Source organism: Podarcis filfolensis, assembly GCF_964270895.1.
Source record: "Podarcis filfolensis genome assembly, chromosome: 2".
Classification (NCBI taxonomy): domain Eukaryota; kingdom Metazoa; phylum Chordata; class Lepidosauria; order Squamata; family Lacertidae; genus Podarcis; species Podarcis filfolensis.
The window spans coordinates 22,718,267-22,738,939 of NC_139605.1; the positions used below are offsets into that span (position 1 = coordinate 22,718,267).

At 43.0% G+C, this 20,673-nt stretch overlaps 1 protein-coding gene and 1 long non-coding RNA gene across 4 annotated transcripts in view; one reads left to right on the top strand and one right to left on the bottom strand.

The window, feature by feature from the left end:
• FHIT (fragile histidine triad diadenosine triphosphatase) overlaps window positions 1–20,673 on the bottom strand; it is a 1,042,494-nt gene that overhangs the window by 741,594 nt on the left and 280,227 nt on the right. The gene's annotated exons all lie outside the window — the stretch shown is intronic.
• LOC310757446 lies at window positions 13,197–13,917 on the top strand. Its single transcript, XR_014545215.1, has 2 exons — window positions 13,197–13,488; window positions 13,829–13,917. It is a non-coding gene; the product is annotated as an uncharacterized lncRNA (long non-coding RNA).

Genomic DNA, 20,673 nt, shown 5'->3' on the forward strand with positions numbered 1-20,673 from the left:
ATGAAAAACTACTGTTCTATGAAAAAGCATGAGTTTGACCAAACTGCAGGAGGCAGTGGAAGACAGGAGTGCCTGGCATGCTCTGGTCCATGGGGTCACGAAGAGTCGGACACGACTAAACAACTAAACGACAACAACTATGAAAAACTGTTCTACACAATGAAGACCACACTTGCTTCTATTCCAATGTGATGACTGTCCCTTTTAACTGCCTGATTAATACCAGAAAAATCTGTTCTCAGGGGTGTATGAAGTGGGGGGCGAAGGGGGCAGGTCGCCCCGGGTGCCACTCTGGGGGGGTTGACAAGATGGCCCCTGCGTCCCCTCAGCTGTAGAGTGGCTGAGGGCGCGTGCAGCCAGTACAGGCACCGCTCGTGCGGCATCCATGCGGGCGTCCGTACAGGCTGCCGCGCATGCACACTCTGTACGGGATACTGCACATGCGTAGTCTGTACAGGAAGACAGACATGTGCAGTCTGTACGGGATGCCACTCGCACGGGAGCCTGTATGGTCGCCATGCAAGCAGCAGCCCATACGGATGTCCGTATGGACAGCACGTGCGAGCGGCATCCCGTACAGAGTGCGCATGTGCGGCAACCCGTACGGAATGCCCATGTGCGGCAGCCCAAGCGGTTGCCGCGCGAGTGCACTCTCACGTGCTGTCCATAGGGGCTGCCTCTCACACGACAACCATATGGGCTGCCGCACATGTGCACTCCGTATGGGATGCCACACATGTGCAGTCCATACGGATATCGCACATGCACCACCAAGCGGTTTGTCCCGCCCCGGGTGCCGGAGAGGGTTCCTCTGCCACTGTCTGTTCTACATTATTCTGAGCTCAAAGTTTGTCAACACCCCCTTCCTGCATCCCCACCAGCAGCCACCGTCTCCCTGCTTTGCTACTGCTACCCCAGAAAGGTGAGGGGAAGATGCCACACTATCCCTGAATGACCCTGGACCCACCCACTGCTGATTAGCAGGAGCTAGCCTGATGCCAGGCTTCTGGGTGGGGAGGTTAAGGGTGAGGAATTCTTGGGTCGATGTGAATGATTTTGGGGCAGGCAGTTGAGTTTTTATTTACCTGCTAGTTAGTGGGTGGGAGCATTGCTTTGTTTATTGTTTGTGTATTGCCAACAATTTTTTATCACTGTTTGGGGGCCTTTATCCATATATTGTATGGAAGATTAACATAGCTTATGAGCCTCCTTTTCTCTATATTATAATGTATTTGTGTATACTTTTCTTTAATATAAGCTACTTGGAGACCTTTGAGTGGCAAGTGACCATGAAGTAAATAAAACAAAAAACAATGACATATACTGAGAGCCAACATGGCTGCAGTCAAGTCTTCATTCAAACATCTCACTGGATGATAAGCCTTTCAGCCTAATGTACCTCACAGGATTGTTTTGAGGATAAAACTGGGAGAGGGACACTACCACCCAGAATAAGGGTAGGGTAGAACTGTAATGAATAAATAAACTTGTAACAGGTATAGCTAGGCAAATGACTATGAATACATTTATATTTAAGAATATTTTGAAAATATTATGCAGCCTGTTTCACATGTAACGCTAAGCCAAACCATGGCTTAGCGTGAACGAGCAAACCAAAACTGTAGCCACAATGCCCCTCCTCCTGTCCTACTGATGTCATGCTAAGCCACGGCTTGATTCTAAATCTGGATAGAACTAGCTGATTTATTAGTACCTTAAGGGTATTGGTATGAGATATAACAGGCTAGACATCCAAGAGACAAAAACAGCAGTATAGCAATAAAAAGAGGCTTATGGTTTTGGTTTTGTGGTTTGAGAATAAAAGTAAAAAGGTTATGGATACACTGGCATAATCGTTATCCTTGCCCTAGTTTAAGTCAGCAACAACCACTTTTTTCCTGTGTGTTGCTCACTGTCAAAAACGTATGAAACTTGGGTTACCAAATGCCCATTTTTGAAGAGAGTCCCTTACATCAGGAATATTCGAATTCCAAAGACTAAAGAACACAACAACCTTCCATTTGGGTTCCAGTGGTCCTTATCTCATTTCAAACATTTTGCTTTGGCATCCTGATATAACACGCAATAGCCACCACAGAAGAATTAATGCTTCATAAAGGCATATGAAGATAGGTAGATGTAGATAATACTTCAAACTATAGAGGTCTTCTCAAAGAGGTTTGCTGTGTGCTTTGACTTCAGGCTGATAACTTGCATGTGTCAAAGCTAATTTACATCAGAATCTGCAATTTAATCATCTCACCTATCACATATGAAGAATATTAGAAATAAAGGCCTATGCTTTATAACTAAATTAACTCTGAAATTCTGCTATACAAAGTAATATTATTATCTCTAGTCTAATACTTATGTGCCTTGGAAGGAAATTAATTGCTTATTCCCCCCTTCATTGACATTACTGTTATACTTTCACATATCTCTGCATATGCTGAATTAAGCAATATGCAATAAATCCTGTTCGTGATGGGAAAGCCTCATACACCTTAGCTGCTCAGTTCAGAGAGTGACCACCCCAAAAAGAAATTACTTCGGATCCAATTCAAGTCAGGTTCAAACAATGTGTTTAAAGCTCAGTCTCATTCCAAGCCAAAGCCCTGTCACAGTCCCAGTGATATCACCAAGGGACAGGGTGGAGCCTCCATCTCTCCACCCCAGACACAATCCTTCTATCCCTTCTCTTACCTGGTGGCCACAGTGGAGAAGACTTGCCATTAGGTAGCCCCTAACAGAGGGCTTTGCTTTGAGCCTGTTCTACCCCTTCCAGATGAAGGAAAAGAAGGCAAATAGGGGGTCAAGTCCATTGCAAATTGAGCCCAAATCTCAAAAGGGTCTAGGACCAAATCATAATGGGCTTGGAGGCACAAACCCCTATGTTCACCTTCCTGACCAATGCCAAGATTTCAGAGCCACCATTAACTCCCATTGTTAGACTAATCGACAAAACTCACTACTAGCACATTCAGGAACTGTAGAAAGAACTCTGATGTCCATTAAAATAAACTTCCTCCACTCTCCCCATTTACCTGTGCATATAGGATTTCCACATGGTGATAATGTATACATACCATTGTTGAAGGAACATGAATGGTAGAAAGGGGGGGGGGATGACAAACCACACTTTCCACTTGCTTCTCTGTGGACGTTTCCATTTGTAACCAAAGCAACTGATACATTTCACTAAATTATGTGTTCTGAAGAACAATCAAAGCAAGAATGTGCAAGCATAGCTAAGTTCAATTAATGCCTTACACATTGTTATTCTGCTTGCGCCATTTGCATAAGAGCTATTCAAATCATTTCCATCTATAAAGATGGGAATAATGTGCAATTTCCCCCTCTCTTTCAAAGAACTTTAAAAACAAATTCAAAAACCTTCATTTTAGTTTGTGAGGGGAGGTGTTGCATTGCTCGGAAGATGGCAATTAAGCCCATACAATGTGATCCCGCGATGTTGTGACGCTCATCAGATGAACCAGATCATCACAAGTGGTCCAGAAAATAAATGAAAAGCATGGCCTATGTTGTTGTGATGTTAACAACAAGAACGTGGCTTTCATGATCGACATGGATATTAAAGATTAAAAGCTAAACAAGCTAGTAGACAAAGGCATTCTAGGAGGGGCCTTCCTATGAGTTGAATGCAAATGCTGAATGACAAAATTTGAGGTTATGCCCTCAGACCCTTCGAGTGTCCCTATTTTCCAGGGACAGTCCGGGATTTACAGAAGCCTTCCCAGTTTCTGATTTGATCCCGAAATGTCCCACTTTTCCTTAGGACGTCCCTATTTTCAATGATGACATGTTGAGGGGTATGGTTTGTTGTTGTTGTTTAGTCGTTTAGTCGTGTCCAACTCTTCGTGACCCCATGGACCAGAGCACGCCAGGCACTCCTGTCTTCCACTGCCTCCCGCAGTGGAAGTGGTTTGCGAACGTTATTTGGAACTCCTGTCTTCCACTGCCTCCCGCAGCTTGGTCAAACTCATGCTGGTATCTTCAATAACACTGTCCAACCATCTCGTCCTCTGTTGTCCCCTTCTCCTTGTGCCCTCCATCTTTCCCAACATCAGGGTCTTTTCCAGGGAGTCCTCTCTTCTCATGAGGTGGCCAAAGTATTGGAGCCTCAGCTTCAGGATCTGTCCTTCCAGTGAGCACTCAGGGCTGATTTCCTTAAGAATGGATAGGTTTGATCTTCTTGCAGTCCATGGGAGCCTCAAGAGGGGTATGGTAGGATGCCCATATTTTTATCCAAGAAATGTTGGAGGGTATTGAGTTATGCGACCCTCAAGGCAAGGAAATATCTAACTATACAATCTTTAGAAGACATCTGAAGACAGCCCTGTAAAGGGAGGTGGCCCATAAAAATGCCTTGTGGTTTCAGCATTCTGAAACAGCCACATGAGACAGTCTTACAGCCCCTTGGTAATGTAACATTCAATGTGGGCAAACACACTTTATGGAGGAAAATCAGCCGCAGATCATGTGCTGGAGAAAAATGTTCTGAGAATTTCGAAGAACATGGCAGGTATACATGAGGACTGAATTGAATTAATTGTTAATGGCTTGAACCATAATAGTGACATAGATTCTTCATGGTGGTTTTAGGCCGTTTCCTGACTATCTGAATGTTTCCCCCTTGGACTGACCTTGGCAGTTTACATTTGGATAAACTGCCGAATGCCAAATCAGATACTTTATAGGCTCCAGCTCCTAGGTGCCACCCTAATTTTAAATTTATTAAATGTGTTTCACCGTTACAAAGCTGCTGTGAGGGACTCTATAACATAAAGCCTCAGGTCACACAGTGCATGCAAACAGTGAGCGTGTGCAATGCTACGAAACAGCATTATCTCCAGAAACCTCCTGAGAAAGAAATCTTGTCACCCAGATGTTCATGCGCAGAAATGCTTGAAAACGCCCACACAAGTCACATCACACGTTGTGCTATCAACAGGGGTGCCAACAAGTTTGGGTTTTTTTATATTCCCAGTTTAATGAATATAGATTGGGTCCTCTGCTGCACTCACTAAAGAAGCTGAAAATTTGCATAAAATCAGCATATACGTTGTCACATGCAAATATGTGCCTTTTTTGCAAGTGGGTGGCATGCTAAAAATGAAGCCGAGGCCACACACAAATAATAAGATATGGAACAGACATATGTCCAACAGGTAAAACTTCCCTCATAACTATACAGTCGTACCTTGGATCCCGAACGCCTTGGTACTAGTTTTGGCTCCCGAACGCCACAAACCTAGAAGTGGTTTGCGAACGTTATTTGGAACCCGAACATCCAACGTGGCTTCTGCAGCTTCTGATTGGCTGCAGGAGCTTTCTGCAGCCAATCAGAAGCCGCGCTTTGGATTCCAAACATTTTGGAAGTTGAACAGACATCCGGAACAGATTCCATTCGACTTCCGAGGTACCACTATAGTTAAAGGCATGAGAGCCACACTCAGCCCTAGCGCCTGCCCTTAACCATGCAAAAAACTCAAGTTTTGTGAGTTGTTAAATGAGATGCATTACTGTAGGCTTTTCGCCAGCTGATCTTAGGCTGACAATTGCCTTGCAGGATATCTTCGGGAGAAAAGATTAAGGAATAAACTCTACACAAAAGCAGAGTAGCGTCCCTAAGATGGTTGGATGGTGCTTTGCATGCCTCCTTCCAGGAACTCCTGTAGCCAAGCTAATTCCAAATGTATTGCTCTGCTTTCCTTTAGACAACATCAGTGAGGACGAGAGGAGGGTCTTGCTTTCTGGGCAGCCTAGGATGCCCACACACACTGCCCAGGCTTGTGCCCCAAACAGGTCACTTTGGTGCAGCTAACGCAGTTATTTGACTTCACCCTCGGAGGCACACACACTCCATTTCTCTCTGTTCCTTTTCTTCTTCCTTTTCCCTTTTATCTTTTCTTGCTCTTCTCCCCCCGCCTTTATTGTCTTTTTGATTCTATTTGTTCTAGATACTATTTTATTGTATTGTGAAAACTTCAATAAAAAATCTTTGGGGGAGGGGGAGAGAGTGAGGCAGATGCCAACAACAAAAAAATATTGCATTCAGTCCGAGATAAAATTCAGATGGAGGGGTTTCAAAGGTGATTTAAGATTTACAGTGGTACGTCGGGTTACATACGCTTCAGGTTACATATGCTTCGGGTTACAGACTCCGCTAACCCAGAAATAGTGCTTCAGGTTAAGAACTTTGCTTCAGGATGAGAACAGAAATCATGCTCCGGCGGTGCGGCAGCAGCGGGAGGCCCCATTAGCTAAAGTGGTACCTCAGGTTAAGAACAGTTTCAGGTTAAGAACGGACCTCCGGAACGAATTAAGTACTTAACCTGAGGTACCACTGTACACCGATGACGTTCAGATGCTTGTACTCTGTTCAGTATTTAAAGAGTTAAAAAGCAGAATCTGCAGAAAATAACTTATAAGGAGTACCTGATCACACAAAAAAGCACAGGGGAGTGAGAAACAGCGGCTTTTTAGAACCCCAGGAACGCCCAGTGTCTGAACAACTGACTCATCCATCACAGCTCTGACTTCACTCATTGGCTACAAACGTCAAAAGGTAGCAGCAGCCAGGCTGGTTCATCTCACAGATATTGCAGTGGAGGTGAGGGATGGGGCGCTCCTATTTTACTCCGTAACTTCCTTTCTAGGAGGCCTGGAGACTTGCCTTTTTAGAAAAACGAAAGCTGACAGTTTCGTAACCCTTGTGGGCTATGAGGCCCAACACATCTGCACCCCATAGCTGTCTCTCAGCGGCCCTGACTGTATGCGTCAGCCGCTGACAGCCAAGCCAAATGTTAGACTGCAGCTGTGTATACTGTCAGCCCAACTGCTGCTTTCACTAGAGGATTTCATTGGTTAAGAGAGGTTGCTAGAGTCAGCTCCTACTCCTTAGTAAGCGACTGTCAGGGGTTCGGGAGCAGGAGCACAGGGGAGAGAGGAAATGGAGAGCGAGGGGGAGGAATCCGAAGGCAGCGTAGGGGAGTATGACAGTGACCTGAGAGATTCCATGAGCTTCTCCAGCGAATCAGAAGATTCCCAGAAGGGGGCGCCGATGGTCAGGGCAAGGGGGGTCCAAGGGGGACGCACCACAAACAAGGAGCCAGCGGGGACCCCTAAAGCAGCAGCGGGGGATCAGGACCAGTTTCCCCACCAGAGCGTAGTGGGGGGGAAGAGTCACATGTGTCAGGACCAGCGTCTCCTCCAGCGGGGAGAGAAGATGAGTCAGGGCTGACCACGCCTCCATCGGAGAGTGGGGGAATGGAGGGGAGGTCAGTTGCAGCTAGCCCCCCCCGAAGGGGGAAGCAGTGACAGCAGCAGTGAAACGGTCAGGAGGAAAGCTGCTGGCTGGGCGCACGCGCCAAGTTCAAATGTGCAGGCGTGGGGGACAGCAGGAGACCCGGATGGGGAACCAGCTCCTAAAGCCCGCCGGAGGGAGGGAGAAGGCTCAGGGAAATCAGCGTCAGAAGAGTCTAGAAAGGGCGAGACCCCGGCGGGCAGGCGGACCCAGAGGAGGAAAGAGCAGCGGAAAAGGTGGAGCAAGGCGAGGGTCTTAAACTGGTGTACAGGGGGAGGAGATTCAGAGGTCCTTTGTGAGCTGGGACCTTGGGCAGCTCTGACAGCGACAGAACATCTGCTTTGCATGCAGAAGAATCCCAGGTTAAATCCACAGCATCTCTAGGTGGGACTGTGAATATCTCTTGCCTGAAAACCCTGCCAGTTAGTGTGGCTATAAAGGGGCTTTACGTCTTCCAAACCAGCATGACTTGAACTGGATTGCAATAGTCAACAAATCAGTGTTCGCCAGCCTCAAAAGCTGCTGTTTTGAAGCCAACCAGAACTTGGCCATGACACATCCAAGGAGATAATTCCTAAAATGTGACCTGCACCAATCATTGAGAAATCCATTCGAAAATGAGGGGGAGGAACGATATTATCGCTAATAAAAATACAATGAATAATACTTTGAATTAACGTTGCTCTTTCATCCGTTAATTAATTAACATATAATTTAGCTGGAAAACAAACACATTTCTATCTGGAAAAGGATGGGGAAATAGCTATCTAATGCAAAACAAGCTTTTGCAAATTTGTTTTAGATATTCAAATGCTTTAAAGCAATTCCCCTGGAGACTTATGTGTTAATAAAAACACACGGTTTTTTTATTTAAAAAAAAACACCCTTGTTTGTAGAAACCTCAAGTTTAAAAAGGAAAGGCAAGCAAATTTAAAAAGTGTTAATTTCAACATCAACACTTGGAGACAGATACTATGGATAACAGCTGCCAAAATTATAATATATGTAAATTATTTTGACTTGGGATTCTTTTTAATTTTCTGGGTTTATTTTTTTTGCAACTTGAAGAAAGTGAAAAATGAATCTCAAACAGCATTTTCAAAATGTATTCCTCTCCCATATTCTCCCTTCTGTGTAGGAATTGTGCTGCTTAGGTATAACAACAAAAAAATGATTAATGACCCCTGACATTAGAATTTAAAATGTCCTTCGTGCAAATATCCTAGTTCTTCAATTCTTTTGTAATACAATAGGCAGGCAGGAATTAGAATTGCAAAAAAAGAGCTACATGGAAATTACACAGTGAAGTAGTTCCATTGTGATACTGGGGAGCAAAATGAAATGGATATAATGCAGATAACACAGATACAAGAGTGTTGCAGGCCTTTTCCCTAAAACTACCCACTCATTTACAATTGGGCTCTTTGCAAAAGGAGAGAGAGAGAGAGAGAGAGAGAGAGAGAGAGAGAGAGAGAGAGATCAGTTAAAAAGAAAGAGATCAGACGACAGATTTGATCTTCCCACAAGGGCTTCAAAATAAGTCAGAAAATGTGATTAATTTTTAATCAAGGGAAAAAAGTGCATCCTTAAAGAGGCAATACCAATTCGATGTGTGGGACCTAATTTACAAGGTATAGAAATACAGTGATTCCCAGCCAAGAAAGGGGTCTTCTAAACATTTACTAGGAACATAGGAAACTGCCTTGGACTGAGTGAAACCATTGGTCCACCTAGCTCAGTACTCAGGTTTCAGGCAGGAGTATTTCCTAGCCAGAGGCCCCAACTTATGAGGAAGATTGGGGGGGGGTGTAAACATTGCATCAGGATCATAGCTGTCAACTTTCAGATTTGAAAATTAAGGGATCAGCAGCCTCGAAAATAAGGGATCATCAGCATAGCTGTCAACTTTCGGATTTGAAAATAAGGGAACGGCAGCCTCACCTGTCCCAGAGACAGTCTACGGGAATCTAAAATCCGGGATAGCAGTGGGAAATAGTGCTGAAATAAGGGAATTACCCGCAAAAAAAGGGGAAGGTTGACAGCTATGGTCAGGATGCTGGAGTTGCTAGAAATGGCTTCTTTGTGATGCTTCAATGGCTGGCGGCACCTCCTTCACCTCCTCCTGCCACACCACCAGCAGGGGGCAGCTTTCCCCCTCCTTCCCTTCTGTGGCAGGAAGAGGAGGAGCCGGCCACTGGAGCCATGCTGCACTCAGCTCTGTGCTTGGCCCTGATTATTATTTTTTTGAAGACTAGGGAGCCCCCCAAAGGGTTGGGCCCCCAGGAAATAGCACCCCTGCATCCAGCTATACTTGTGGGTTGAACTTGAGAGCTTCTGTATGCAAGGCCACCAGCTGAAATTAACTACCATATTTTTCCATCTATAAGATCCCCCCCCCCATGTATAAGATGCCCCCTATTTTTGTAGCAACAACCAATCACCGGTCTTCCCTCGGCACTATCCATGTATAAGACACCCCCTAATTTTTGACATTATTTTTTGGGGGGAAACCTCGTCTTATACACGGAAAAATACAGTAAATCCACTGTTTATCCAAATCAGTGCCTTATCCCAACATTTGACATTCATCTGCATTTATTTGCTAGAGTTACAGCCAACCCTACTTACAAGGGGTCGCAGCAACGCCCTTCACAGAATCAGAGATTTTCTCCATACCAGCACAGAAAAAGAAGATCTACATTGTTATGGGGAATCCATCAGATCACCATAATAAAGACCCACTGCATGGAGAAATCAGCCTCTACAAGACAACTGTAATTTTTGTCTTGGCCCCCGGTAGGCAGGTTTTCACAATAAGACCATAGCCGATTTTTCTCCTCCTAAAGCCTCAAGAGAACTGCCATTACAATTTATCTCCAGATGAGGGTCTTTTTCCTTCGCCAAAGCAGTAAAAAAAAAAGGGGGGGAGACTCTGTATAAAAGTAAACCCAGTCTGTCTAATTAATTGCTAGGCTTCAGAGAGTGACAAAATATTTATTTTCTTGTATCTGAAGAATAATGAAAAGGATGAATCGTTTTGAAGAAAGTAAGAGCTGGAAAAGGCACCTCCAGGCTGAGATCACACGCATGCCATGTTTTAGCCCAAAGCTAAGTTAACCGCTGAGATATAAAATCCTCATAAAAGAGACGTGCGCTTTCACCTCTAATCGTTTCGGTGTTGCACAAAAAGAAACCGTGTCTCGCAACTTGACACCCAAATCCCTTGGTAGGCGATCCCCAGGGGTGGCCAATGTGGTAGTCCAACAACATTTGGAAGTGTGTCTTTCATCATCCCTGAAGACAAGCCATGCTAGCTGAGGATGGTGGGAGTTTTATTTTATTGAACCAACTTCATATACTGTTTGTAAACAGAACCTCTAAGTTGTTTACACCAAAAAACAACAACAAAGCATTAAAATTGTCAATATCAAACTAAGTTTAAAAAAAACCACTAGGTATATAAAAAATTCAAAATCAACAGGTAAGTTAAAAAGAAGACACGTCAACTTGTATGTGTTTGAATAGGCTTACTTAAACAAACCTGTTCTTAGCAGGCACTGAAAAGTCACCTGCCGGATGCCAATAGGCAGGGAACTTTAAAGCATAGGTGCTGCTCATTGTCCTATGCTAAAAATGTCTATGCTACAGATAGATGTCAAAGAAAACAACAACTACCAGACTTTTAGAAGACATCTGAAGGCAGCTCTGTTTAGGGAAGCTTTTAATGTTTTAATGTAAATCACCTGAAGTTGTGTTTTGTGCAGCTGGTCCCTTTTGCTCCATGCATGGCCTCAATGTATGCGAAGTAAAACAACTGGTCTTTCTGTTCCATATCGTTAGTACCCAGTTAGAAATGTCACACCCACACCACCACCCATTTTCCTTCTCTTGATGCATGTTTTCTATCAAGACACTTTTTCTGATGTAATGTAATACTAAAGGCAGTCTGTATGCTCATTAGGCTTCCCATCAATTACTTTTAAACACACAGAATTTCCAGAACTGACAGTTTTCCACTGGACGATATGCACTGATGTTCTTGGCTTTGGTACAAACAACATTATCTTGTCAGTTAAATTATTTGGCTGACTTTTCCCACATCTATTCCTTTAATTAGCTTATTATCTCTAATTTACTGGGCAAATTACTATCATCATAGCAAAATTATAACATACGGCAATGGACAGTCTTGTCTGGATCTCCTACACACACACAGAGAGAGAGAGAGAGAGTCTCCAAAAATTCCATTACAAACCCTTCTAGCACGTGCTAACCACTCTACAAGGTCTTACATTACAAACCCTACTAGCACTTGCTAACCACGCTACAAGGTCTTACATACTTCCCAGTCTTTCCAAAACAAATCCACATTTTGGACCTCTTAAACAACAGCACACCCATTCAACTCAGTCAAACTCCTTTGTGTTGTTTGAAGGTATGGAGGGCAAATCCACAGCTTACATTTAAAGCCTATCCAATTGAGACTTAAAACATGTGACCTCCTTCCAAAGAACCCTGGGAACTGCAGTTTGTTAAAGATGCTGGGAATTGTAGCGCTGTGAGGGGGAAACCGCCGTCCCCAGGATTTTATGAAGCAAGTCAAGTGCTTTAAGTGTCCATTGGGTGTGCTGTCAATGTATGGTGTGGATCTGCCCACAATTCCCCCTAAGAAAGCTTATCCTTTGTCTGGCACTAGGCTCCCTGCCATAGCAGAACCAAGCACAGAGGGAGGGGTGCCTTTCTTCCTTCCTCCTGCCCACCAATAGAACATCAGAAGTAAGGTAAATGCCCCAAATAAATTCATACAACCACATAAAGTGATACAACCACCTTATCCTTTAATAATTATTTTCTGATAATGGGACAAGCCCTCTTTGCTTGTGATTATCAATAGCAAGGTTAAATACTTTTTCTGAATAACTGGTTGCAATTCCTATCTTTTAATGTTTTTGTTCTGGAGAATTTTTTTAGCTGGTACAATCTTGCCATTTTACAATGCGTTCTCCCCTCCACGTTTCCACAGAGAAATAAATAAAAATCCATTACTTTCTGGAGAATGAATGATACCACATTTTAAATCCTGTCAATACATTTCACCGTTCATGACAAAATGAAGTCTTGTTATAGGCCCTATCTCTGCTAGCCAGCATCTTGACACGTTTCTCCTCCTTATTGTGGCAAGCTTTTAACATGCTGTTTTGTTTTCTGCGTGTGACTGCACATAACTCTGCAAACTGTCATTTCTCTCGGTGCAAACTGTTTTATGACATTTCATAGGAACGAAGCTACACACAAATAAATTGTATTTATTGTATAATCACCGGGAAATACATGGCCAACATACTTCATTGCCTAAATAGAAGTTTATGTTTGCATTTTAAAGGCAGAGCTTACTCCTGTTTTCTTCTGGATTAATATTCCTTTATTCCTGCACTGAATTTGCATAGGTACTAAAGTGCTTGTTTTAGAAATATAGTTTGGTCTCTTGCCAAATAGTTTTGGGAAAGGGGTAGTTTCTTGCATGGAGTTTCTTGCATAGAGTATTAAAAATATGTTAACAGATTCCTCTGAGGAAGGAGAAAACAAATAATTATTATTTTGAGGTTTTAAATTTTAACTAACAGTCACAACAGTTCAATCGAATTATCATCCCAAATGCTGTTAAAAGCTGCCAGATAGATCCAATAATACATAAGGCGGCTTGCCAATTGGTCAGGTGATTCTTCATTCCTGGCAGTGACAAATACATGCTAGGAGTTGTTGCTGTAGAAATCTGTGCATTATAGTAGACATGGCTTTGCAAAAGGAAAGTAGTTCTCGTTAATTCTTCAGAACCATAATCTGATTATATTTAAATCTTTCTGGGCGATCCGTGTTCTGATAGCAACATGATTTTGTAAGGCAGCTGTTAAGCTAGTGACAGTCACCTAGACTCAGGAGGCAGGGGGCTAGAGCATGAAAACTAGGCTTTGTGTGAATCTCCCCCGTGTGGTGAGCCAAAGTGTGGGATATAAAGCTGTCAGTCAAGTCCAACATTCCGAGAGGACTAACTGCCTCTATGTGGCAGGCAGTTTTGTCATTTGGTCGGTTGCTGCAAGGAGTGTTAACTGGTAACTGCTCGGATGCAGTCTTCTCATGACTCACTACTATCTAGTGCATGGGTAGGCAAACTAAGGCCCGGGGGCCAGATTTGGCCCAATCGCCTTCTAAATCCGGCCCACGGACAGTCCTGGAATCAGCATGTTTTTACTTGAATAGAAGTAAAATTTATTTAAAATGCATTTATTTAAAATGCATCTCTGGGTTATTTGTGGGGCCTGCCTGGTGTTTTTACATGAATAGAATGTGTATTTTTATTTAAAATGCATCTCTGGCTTATTTGTGGGGCACAGGAAATCATTCATTTTTTTTTCAAAATATAGTCCACCCCCCCCAAGGTCTCAGGGACAGTGGTTCAGCCCCCTGCTGAAAAAGTTTGCTGACCCCTGATCTAGTATATAGTTTATCTGTTATGTAACCTAAGCCTGCCTTCAGGAACAACTCTGTAAACCTGAATGAATCTGATAGTAAAGTAGTTTATGTTAATATGATTCAGATTCATGTGTGTTTTCTTTAAGAGGGACAGAAAGGGATTATCAACCAGGAAGGTATAATTATTGAAAGGACTCAAACGAGTTAGCAACCCGCTTGTCGCTGCATAAACTCAAACAGGGGATCATTTAAACTCTGTAAATTATATAAACACTCCCACACAAAGAACTCAAGTTTGGAGCATCTCTCCAAACCGTGAACTATGACCAGGCTTTAGATGGTTGAGGTGCGTACATTAACATTTGCATTACACTTTTCCAACAACAAAAGTGGCTCTCAATGACTGCAATAGCGCTAAAAGACAGCAAACATTGCAATAACCGAAATATCAAGCACAACAGCATAAAAAGGAAATAACACAATTCTGTGATTCTGTAAACAGAGAACATCTTCATCAAAAAGGTTAATACAATTCAGTAAAGTCATAGTAACTCATAGTATAGCTAGGATACTTCCTAATCACACGGAAGCTTATAAAAAAAATATATGGATTAGCAGTTGGTTGGCGTTCCCCACCCAAGGCAGCTATTGTGTTTGTGTTTGGGGTGCACCTTTGCCAGAGCAACAACAATAATGCACCCGGCTCTGGCATGGTTTAGTGTGTTATTCAGGGGCATAAAGGAACAGGGGTGCATGGCTTGCACTCAATGAAGAACTCAGATTGAGGTGATGGTCTCTACCGAAAGTTTTAATGCTCAGATCACTGTGATATATAAGCAAAAGGTGAGGTTCTGTATTATGATAATGACTATATCCTAAGATTCAAATAATCCCTTAAATCGAATATTTACCTACAAATCCCCATTTGTTTTAACGTCAACTGAAAAGCCTGTTCAGGGTTTCAAGATGCGCATCATGTAAAAAATGAAAGCTGTTCTAAACTCCAACAGCAACTCAAGGCTGCAGTGCAATAATTCAGTGTTATGGGAAGAATTCCTGCTATTATGACCGATTTATGCAGACTCGAGGAGGCATGTTATGCTACATATGGACGTGAGGTCACATGCAACCACTTTATATTTTCCTCAGTAGTACAGAGTCAAAGAGGTCACCAGTGGTAAAGGATCTTTTGGATTAGTCTGTTAAATCAATGCATGAATTAAAGGCAATTTACATATAAATGGCCTAATACACCGGCTTTTAAATTAAATGAATTTTTAAAAGATTAAAGTAACAGCAGAAAAGGTCAGGTAGGCATTAAGTACACATAATATGATTTTTCAAGAATTGCTGGATGGCTGTCTTGAAAGCTGTAGTCATATTGCTGGCTTGTTAATATTTTTGTATTTTTAATTCAGAAACAGCCGGACGTAAGGAGGAGGGGAAAGGAGAAATGATCCGATAACAATAGGAAATCAAAGCAACATGATGTGTTGAAGCAAGGATGGGAGCACCTACTCTTAATAGGAACTTTATCTGCATGAACCCCTGCATCTTAATTAATTTTGCCAACATCTGGCCACAATCAAAACTTGAAACATATACGCCTGTGCATCCTGCTACAGGAAATGTAAGAGCAAAGCAAGTAAACAACAGACAGTGTCCTGCAAAGATACAATCCATAACACACACGAAAACAAACTGTTCTCAAAAACAATATTGTTGTTGTTTAGTCGTTTAGTCGTGTCCAACTCTTCGTGACCCCATGGACCAGAGCACGCCAGGCACTCCTGTCTTCCACTGCCTCCCGCAGTTTGGTCAAACTCATGCTGGTAGCTTCGAGAACACTGTCCAACCATCTCGTCCTCTGTCGTCCCCTTCTCCTTGTGCCCTCCATCTTTCCCAACATCAGGGTCTTTTCCAGGGAGTCTTCTCTTCTCATGAGGTGGCCAAAGCTGGAGCCTCAGCTTCAGGATCTGTCCTTCCAGTGAGCACTCAGGGCTGATTTCATTAAGAATGGATAGGTTTGATCTTCTTGCAGTCCATGGGACTCTCAATAGTCTCCTCCAGCACCATAATTCAAAGCATCAGTTCTTCAGCGATCAGCCTTCTTTATGGTCCAGCTCTCACTTCCATACATCACTACTGGGAAAACCATAGCTTTAACTATACGGACCTTTGTCGGTAAGGTGATGTCTCTGATTTTTAAGATGCTGTCTAGGTTTGCCATCGCCTTTCTCCTAAGGAGCAGGCGTCTTTTAATTTCGTGACTGCTGTCACCATCTGCAGTGATCATGGATCCCAAGAAAGTAAAATATTTTACTGCCTCCATTTCGTCTCCTTCTATTTGCCAGGAGGTGATGGGACCAGTGGCCATGACCTTAGGTTTTTTTATATACATCATCCTAAAAGTGCTACACCTAGAAGCTCCCCTAGTAATGGTGGAATGTGTGTTACAGATAGTGTGGATACACATATTTCTGATTAGTCAGTCAAATTATGCATGAGCCTCATGCCCACCCTCTCGGTCCCTTTGCAAAGGCTCTTCATTCCTCAACGCCCGACAACTCAATACATCCTGCATTGCAGCGGGTTGGAACTAAAGCATAGTTAGAAGCGGGGTTCAGATCCTGGTCCGTTCCAATCATGGCAATTCCAAAACCACGAACAAATAACCTCGCTTGTTATACAGTTTGGTGTACAATTTTAAGTCCTTCTGTGGTTCTCTAGTCCTCCTTTCACTGCCCCCCTCTTCCTCATAACTTGTGCAGGAGGAAAGATTATAAAATACTTGGCACACTAAGTGTGAGGAGAGGAAAGAGAAAGCATACTCCGTGATTCTTGACCAGATAATGGGCAACAGCGATGGTTCACCCCTGCTCCCTGTATGCTTACAGTTCAATAAGAAAACAAGAAGCACCCTCACACCGTTAGATCGTTTGTCAGGGTTTACTCTCCAGGGTTTCAGACAGGAAACTTTTTCCAGCTGAACTTGAAGATGGCAGGGATTGAACCTGGGTTGTTTTGCATGCAAATAATGTATGCTACCACTGAGCTATGTGAAGCTTCATAAAGCCACATCCTTTGGTATGTTCAACAGAAATGCCAACGATACATTATAGCAGTATAAACCAGAAATATATATATATTACGCCATTTTAAGAGCCTTTTTCCTTTCCTGGGGAATCATAGGTGAGGGAGGAAAGGTCTAGCTGGGAGAACTCGCCTTACATTCCTGTGCTGCAAGTGAAGGATAAAAACAAAACTAAAACCCATGTAAAAGCAGCATGGAAGAAGAGAGTGACCTGTGTTGATTAAATGCGAGAAAACACCAGATTTTAAATGAAGATATGTTTTCCTTGAGGAGTGGAGTGGTTTTTCATGCATATCCCATGCTCACCTCGTCATAGTTGCAAGAAACCCATCATTTTGAAGAGGTGCACTGTATCCAATAAGGAAGCAGTGTGCAATATTTCTTCCTTCTATCCTTCTTGCCAGCTAGCTTTACCTTACTGAAATCTTTAGGATTTCAGTCAAGTCACTGATCCATCTAGCTTGGTAGCGAACCACTGAACTGTGCCTTTCCACAAAGATCCATTCACGGATTTCTAACATGATCCACCAGCATCCAAACTGGACCCCAGCTAAAGCCCATTCCAGACCTAGGCCAAGGCCCAGCAGCCCATTTACCAGGCTTCCTCTCTGATAACCTTCGAGAAACAACCACAAATGCTTTCCTGTAGGTTTCCATGAGGTTTGGTTGTTCTCACTGTTACCAAACTCAGTGGGCAGATTTTATCAGTTTTACTTTGTTCGATAATATCATCATCACTGTCATCGTCATCCACTTATTATAACATATAATTCAGTATAGAAATATTCAATCAACGGAAATATAACAGGTCTCGTTTGTCACCCTCTAAAACCATGACCCAAAATTCATTTCGTTGGTTTTACGTCTTTGTAGCGTAAAGTCCACCTAGCAATCCAACCAACATGGTAGTGCCAGTGTTTAGTCATCATTTATTGCCCTAGCTGCAACTTGTCTTTCCATATGAACCCTTAACAGCCTTAACTATGGTTTGCAATAAACCGTAGTTTATCACGGCATTCAAAAGCAGCCAACGTTCTCAACTTCTGCTGCTAACGCTGAACGGCCCACTAACTTGCAGTGACTGCATAGTTTCAATAAGACTTTTATTTCAGGGGGGGAAAATCATACAAACTGTTCATTAACACATGGAAGAAGTTGTTGAACTCCAACAACCATCAGCCTCAGGTGGGAGTTGGGAGTTGTAGTGCAGCAACATCTCCAGGGCCCCAGATACCTTGTTCCTGGCCTAATACCTCTTCACCTCCCCTCCTCTCCCCCTGCCTTCCTTCTGTGTGCCTTCACCTGCTCCCAGTGCCTCACAACTTCCCTAATCACGACCCCATCTCAGCCAGCTGATGAATATGCATTCCACTGTCTTGACCCAGACCTATAGGCCAGTGTGGTGTAGTGGTTAAGAGCGGTAGACTCGTAACCTGGGGAACCGGGTTCAATTCCCCGCTCCTCCACATGCAGCTGCTGGGTGACCTTGGGCCAGTCACACTTCTCTGAAGTCTCTCAGCCTCACTCACCTCACAGAGTGTTTCTTGTGGGGGAGGAAGGGAAAGGAGAATGTGAGCCGCTTTGAGACTCCTTAAAGGGAGTGAAAGGCGGGATATCAAATCCAAACTCTTCTTCTATAGGTACCAGGACAGGTAACAAGAGCTTTGAATAAGGCATGTGATAAAATGGGAACACAGAAATGATGTGGAAAATGAGGAACTGTTATTTTTAAAAAAAGAGCCCATATGTATTAAACAAGTCCCAAACATAACCCAGAACAATTAAGGCTAAATTTAAGTGCATAAAACAGCCTTTGTAGAAATACTTGGAAGTGTTTCTTTATTTTTATAATGGTGACAGCAGAAAAGTCATTTTAGCAAGCTCTTTCTACCAGGCAGAAATACTTAAATCCTTTTTGTCTTATTACCTTGCTGAATTAGTATTAATATATCCTTTAAAAATTAATCAGTTAAAAAGCTCCCAAGGCACTATAACCCACTTTCCTGAAATCTGATGGTAGAAGTTACGTTTTTCCATTTGACTTCTTCACAACTCAGCCACCCTCATCTATAAGAAATATCAAGAAAATAATTATTTTATTAAAAGATACTCAAGGTTATCACAATGGAAAATTCTCAAGTAATAATCTGATAGTAATCTAGCGTTGAGCATATTAGAGGGGCAGAGAGAGCTGTACTCAAACACTTGGACCTTTATAATACAGATCTGCTGACTATTGCTATTAAGACTTATCTAAACTTTTACCACTTCTAAGCCTGATCTCCTTGCTGCATTTATCCTGGTTACTTTCTACTAAACTCTTTTAAAATGTTTCACTGAGGTTTCCTATTCAATGTTCTGAGCACCTTACTAAAACACTATACAGTGGAACCTCTAGATACGAACGGGATCCGTTCCGGAGCCCCGTTCGCATCTAGAGGTAAACGTATCTAGTGACGGTACGTCTGTGCACATGCGTGTCGCTTTTTGCCGCTTCTGCACATGCGCGTGACATCATTTTGAGCGTCTGCACATGAGCAAGTGGCGAAACCTGGAAGGAGCGCAACACGAACGCGCTCAACTTGAAGCAAATTTAACCCGAGGTATGACTGTACGAAGGTTATCCTTGATGTTTACATACTTGAACTTGCAAGGTCAAGGAAAATCAACTTTGGGCACCTCTGCAACATCATTCTAATAATGAACCTGAGTTGCAAGTGCAAAGTTGTGCCCACACAACCACATTGTCCTGAGCACAGCATGGCCACTTACACGTTGCCATAAGAGTAGAAATTCATTGCCAAGAGGACAAAATATGGCACTGGTCTGAACAAAAGTTGCATATGCTAATTTATATGAATGGATGCAAATCTAGAAATAATTGGCATAGTTTAAAAAAGTGGGGACTCCCACAGTGGGGAGTACTGTGACCCAGTGATCCTGCTCAGTCTACTAATCTAGGCGTTAACTGTTCATGAGCAACTTCAAAACCACCTCTCTCCGTCACCCTAACAGTGGTCTATCTATAGATGGGACTTGGATCAGACTGTGCTTCAAACTAAGGATTATCCTCTGTAATGCAGCCCTGGATGACTTCAATATCCAAAATTTGGTTTCACTATGGAATGGCAAGATGAAACAGGTGGTTGATGTTGCATTTTTCAGCTTGAATCGTGTGCTCTAGTAGCCAGCTGACAGAATTATTTTGGACAGTGCAGAGGTTACTGACTCCCACTGCTCATTCCAATGGACCCTGAGCTGGGATTACTCCCTGTGACAATTCCAAACCTTGAATATGCCATGGGCTTATTGCAGCTAGGTCTCCATGCTAAAAGACTAGAAATTAACTGGTTACAATTCCAAAGCACTGGTTACTATTCCAAGTGAAACAAAACAAACAAAAAAAGCAAAGGGGGGGGGAACCAGACCCCCATATAAAGTTATAGGCAATCGCGTCAGAGAAAAGAAAAAAGAGGGCATGAACTTAAGCGAAGAAAAGGTCATCCATTAAAAGGATTTAGGAGGAAATGCTTTACACAGAGAAGAGTTGTAACAGAAAATAAACCGCCTCAGGCAGCCTTTCCAACTACTGATATAAACTTTAAAAAGGAAACAAGTACTTGAAGGACAGAATTATTGTGCAGAGAGAGGTGACTGGCCTTTGGAAAATAGGATTTTCTAGTCGCGCTCCATCTTGAGAAGAGAGAGAGAAATCTTGCACATTTTACTCCTGTGTACAGCCCAGAGCGCCAGACAATATGCAGCTAGTGTAATGGCAATA